Source organism: Oncorhynchus tshawytscha, linkage group LG10 (genome assembly GCF_018296145.1).
Source record: "Oncorhynchus tshawytscha isolate Ot180627B linkage group LG10, Otsh_v2.0, whole genome shotgun sequence".
NCBI lineage: Eukaryota > Metazoa > Chordata > Actinopteri > Salmoniformes > Salmonidae > Oncorhynchus > Oncorhynchus tshawytscha.
In genome coordinates, this window is record NC_056438.1 from 56,531,146 (window position 1) to 56,536,603 (window position 5,458).

Sequence of the window (5,458 nt, forward strand, 5' to 3'; positions counted from 1 at the left end):
AGCAGTTATTTGATGATGACAAACACATAAGACACATAACATTTTGTATTATTTCATCATGAGAAAAACGTGTTCTACCTTCATATGATATGCTTTCATTTACATTTCTCTACGAATAAAACAGCTGCATTGATTTGCTAAACAGATCTAAGATTTGTGTTGATAAGTTGCTTTAAAAACTACTCCCTCACGCAAGATGTTGGACATAGAGTTAAATCTGGATAGGTCACAATTATTCACAGATTGGAGTATAGCTGCGAGCAGTATGTTATGCACATATGTTATGTTTCATAGCCATAGACTATATCCCCCCTCCTCCCTCCCTCTCCTCTACCCAGCAGCATAGAGAACTAAAAGGCATCAAGACTCATCTATCGAAGTGTAACTCAGCCATTAGAGCACACAGGCAAATGCCATCCATGACCGGGAGCACAAGGCAACTGACAAACAGCCGGAGACAAATCAGAAGATCATTTAAATGCTCATGTGCTAAAATCTCATTATTTGGCAATACAGATTTAGCAGTATGCCCAGTTCAGGACCATCAATTCCCGCAGCTGTAAATTATTAAAGAAACAGCCCTGGGTGTAAATCAAAATCAACACGTTTTGTTTAAGGAATAACTTCCTTCGTGTACCATATATCACGTCTTCATTTATTTATCCTTTGTGTAAAACGCTCAACGTGAGAATCTTCCATTAGAGAGATTCTTCTGTTTGGCCCTCGCTAAAAAAAAGCAACACCGACAACAAGATGGTGTCACCTCTGTAAGCCCCAGTCCACCACAACATCCCCCAAACAAAGTTCAAGTGTCAAGAAGCTAAGTAGAAGTGAAAGCGTTATGTCCCAAAACAGCCCTATCCGCTCCTGTCACATTGCATTTGGATTATCAGCTGCCATTTTGGAGGGGTGTTTACAGAGGAGACACGAGGACGATGCCTTTAATGACAGACCGTAGCCTCTGTCTGATGCTCTCCTCTTAGACATACTGTATACTCTCTGCTATTCCAGAAGGTAATTTATAGAAACTTGGAGAGAATCATTGCGATGATGAATCAGTGTACATGTCAAAATGTCGTATTAGCCTACACTTGAGGTCGCTAAACAAAACAAACCCCTGGAGGCTTCCTAATCTACATGCTCTGATGTGCGATCTAATATGCTTTATCTGCATAAGTGAGCAATTTCCGTAAACGTTAGAAGATAAAGACACGATGTTGAAGAGGTTTGTGTGAGCGGTTATCTAGGCAATAAGGTCCAAGGAGGTTGTATACTGACTCTGCTTCATGTCGTGCTTAAGAACAGACCTTGGGCCTGGTGTATTGGTCATATACCGCAACCTCCCGAGGTACCTTATTGCTATTATGAACCAGTCACTAAGATACGGTGCCTTCGGAAAGTATTCAGACCCGTTGACTTTTTACACATTTTGTTACGTTACAGCCTCATTCTAAAATGGGTTACATCATTTCCCCCCCTCTCATAAATCTACATATAATACCCCATAATGAAAGCAAAACTGTTTTTTTTCGAACAAAAAAACTGAAATACCTTATTTACATAAGTATTCAGACCCTTTGCTATGAGACTCGTAATTGAGCTCAGGTCAATCCTGTTTCCATTGATCATTGTTGAGATGTTTCTTCAACTTGATTGGAGTCCACCTGTGGTAAATTCAAGTGATTGGACATGATTTGTAAAGGCACACACCTGTCTATATAAGGTCCCACAGTTGACAGTGCATGTCAGAGCAAAAACCAAGCCATGAGGTCGTAGGAATTGTCCGTAGAGCTCCGAGACAGAATTATGTCGAGGCACAGATCTGGGGAAGGCTACCAAAAAACATCTGCAGCACTGAAGGTCCCCAAGAACACAGTGGCCTCCATCATTCTTAAATGGAAGAAGTTTGGAACCACCAAGACTCTTCCTAGATCTGTCCGCCTGGCCAAACTGAGCAATCAGCATGAAGGGCCTGGGTCAGGGAGGTGACCAAGAACCCAATGGTCACTCTGACAGAGCTCCAGAGTTCCTCTGACAACCATCTCTGCAGCACATTATGATAGAGTGGCCAGACGGAAGCCACTCAGTAAAAGATTCATGACAGCCCGTTTGGAGTTTGAAATAAGGTACATGCCTAAAGTACTCTCAGACCATAAGAAACACGATTATCTGGTCTGATGAAACCAAGATTGAACTCTCTGGCCTGAATGTCAAGCATCACACCTGGAGGAAACCTGGCACTATCCCTATGGTGAAGCGCAGTGGTGGCAACATATTATTTTTTATCTCAGCCCCCTTCCCCGCAGGAGGCATTTTGCCTTTTGGTAGGCCGTCATTGTAAATAAGAATTTGTTCCTAACTGACTTGCCTAGTTAAAAAAAGGTGAAATAAAAGTAAATAATAATACATGTATTTTTCATAGGCAGGGACTGGGAGACTAGTCAGGATCGAGGAAAAGATGAACAGAGAAAAGTACAGAGAGATCCTTGATGAAAACCTGCTCCGGAGGGCTCAGGACCTCAGACTGGGGTGAAGGTTTAGCCTCCAACAGGACAACAACCCTAAGCACACAGCCAAGACAATGCAGGAGTGGCATCAGGACAAGTCTCTGAGTGTCCTTGAGTGGCCCAGCCAGAGTTCGGACTTGAACCCAATTGAACATGTCTGGAGAGACCTGAAAATAGCCATGTAGCAACGCTCCCCACCCAACCTGAAGAGCTTGAGAGGATCTGTAGAGAAGAATGGGAGAAACTCTCCAAATACAGGTGTCTCAAGCTTGTAGCATCATACCAAAGAAGACTCGAGGCTGTAATTAATCACTGCCAAATGTGCAACAAAGTACTGAGTAAAGGGTCTCAATACTTATGTGAATGTTATATTTCAGTATTAAAAAAACAAACAGTTTTTGCTTTGTCATAATGAGGTATTGTGTGTAGATTGATGATGGAAAAAACAAACAATTTAATCAATTTTAGAATAAGGCTGTAACATAAAAAAATGTGGAAAAAGTCAAGGGGTCTGAATACTTTCTGAATGCACTGTACATATAACAGTAAACAAGAAGTTTAGCGTCATACCAGTGGTATATTGTCTGATAAACACTCGGCGAGAATGTTGTTTCAGCCAATCAGCATCCAGGACCCAAACTTCCTGGTTTATGATGTATAATTATCCCCTGTTTCTCCTCTCCTTTGATCCCGACCTTGTTGAGACGTTTATCAGCGGAGTGTACTCTGAGTGTAGTGTGAAGTGTTTACAACAGTGTACATGTTCCAGGATGGGCTCTGGTCAAAAGTAGTGCACCATGGAGAGAATAGGGTGCCATTTGGGCCGTAGACCCTGTGATGTTTTGCTGCATGGGCGTCTTCCCACCACAACCAGTGGTTGTGGGCTACAAGATTGGTCACCAACACATCACAGAGACACCCCCGACTGTCCAGCTTATGTCTCTTAATGTCTCTCTCAAAGTGAAATGCTGTCTCTATGTGAGATGGGGAATATTTTTCTCTTCCCTCTTACCAAGGCTAATAATATATTTTGTCAAGATGGGTATTTTTTCAGCTAAATCTTATTGTTCAGCATGACATGTTTTTAAACAGCCCTGGTCTGTTTATGATATAGGGACTGATGTCGTGTTATGACTAAATCAACATTATCCCACCAGGTTTAAACACATTATTACAATACAGGGGGACAGATCATTCGTTTTTTGCAGGGAAACATATGACCATATGGAAAAAGATATGGAACACATTTTATTAGCATTTTCAACGTGATCATGAGAAATGTTTTGCCCTGTTTGTTTTCTTTCTCTTTTCACTGCAATGAAAAGTGTGTGCATTTGAACTGTCTTGACATGTCCTTGTCGAGTGATTTCAACCCTGGTGGTAATAACAATAATTATCTTCTAAGTGTGGAAAAGGCTGAATATTGATTGATTATGAATATTCTCACATTGAGTAAGAGCAAGTCAGCAAATGGTTTCACTGTTTTCTTAACAATAATTCCTTGTTAGAGAGGTTACAAATAAATGCACTGGACCGCTGTTTGGTTATCATTATGCTCTCAAAATAAACTTCAATATTTAAAAAAAACATTTTTATTACTAACCTAATTATCCCAACAGCTATTATGAAATTATAATACATTTAGTAGATAACTCCAAACAGAGGTATTACTGAAAGTGAATACATTGAGACAGATACATTATACCACTCCATGCAATCAATGGAGGACATGTTTTACTCTAAAAGACAGACTTGCCCATCAGATTTGATTAATCTTTTAGTTACTCTTCCACGGGCATTAATATCTGAGGAAGGATTATTAATAACAATGTAATTTCCAGAGATTAACCCCGCTTTGCCTTTATTCCTGATGTGTTGCCCTTTGAAAATTGATCTAGAAGATTGATGGATGTCCTGTGGAATGGTTTGTCCTTGTTTCAAGTCATTGTTTAATGACGCAATTGTGTCTTATTTGTCATTCATGTGTAAATGTCACATTGAACAAATTTACCAAATGTTGAAATCTTAATTTCACCTTGACTTTAGTTACACAATCTGACATTTGTCTCGTAACATTGATGTAACACTATAGCGATGTGGCACTTATATAAACCAACATGATAGCTATAGAATACACTTGAAGACCACAGCCTTTTATAATACTAAAATGCCACCCTGTATAAATTGCTCATCCTAAATCAAAATGGTTAAATCAAGACAATTAAATATTCTCTACCACCCACAAGCTGTCACAGCACATCCCTAATCAAGCCCAGTCCTAAAGCAGCTGTATGCTGTGCACTGACCATGGATGTCCCTGGACGGACCTAACTGCCATTGATAAAATGTGTACACTGGCTCCTCTGCCTATTGGAAGACAGACAGGAGATATCACTTAAAGTGACTGCTTCTATTGGCCCCCCATTACCTCCTACTGACAGTGGGGCTGTGATTATGACCAGCCAAGATAGCGCTAAATGTTAGCTGCCTCTTTCATTCTCTGCCTCTCCCTCTCCCTCTTCCTCTGCCTCTGCCTCTGCCTCTCCCGCTTTCTCTGCCTCTCTATCTTCCTCTGCCTCTCTCTCTCTCCCTCTTCCTCTCTCTCTTTCTCTACCTCTTTCTGCCTCTGCTTCTCCCTCTGCCTCTCCCTCTTCCTCTGCCACTCCCTTTTCCTCTGCCCTTGCCTCAGTCTTTGCCTCAAGCTCTATCTCTGCCTCAGTCTCTATCTCCGCCTTCCCCCAGTCTCTCCCTCTCACTCTGCCTTTCTCCCTGCCCCTGTGTCTTATCAGGCAGCAACATTGTGCCTGGGGGAGATGGACTTCCTGATAGGGCTCTGCTTGGAGAAAGCCTCGATGTTGACACACAGGATATTAGTCACCGTGGACAACGAGGGGACTTGACGTTTGACGCAGCTTGATTTCCATTTCCCCTCTCTCTCAAAACACGGGCAG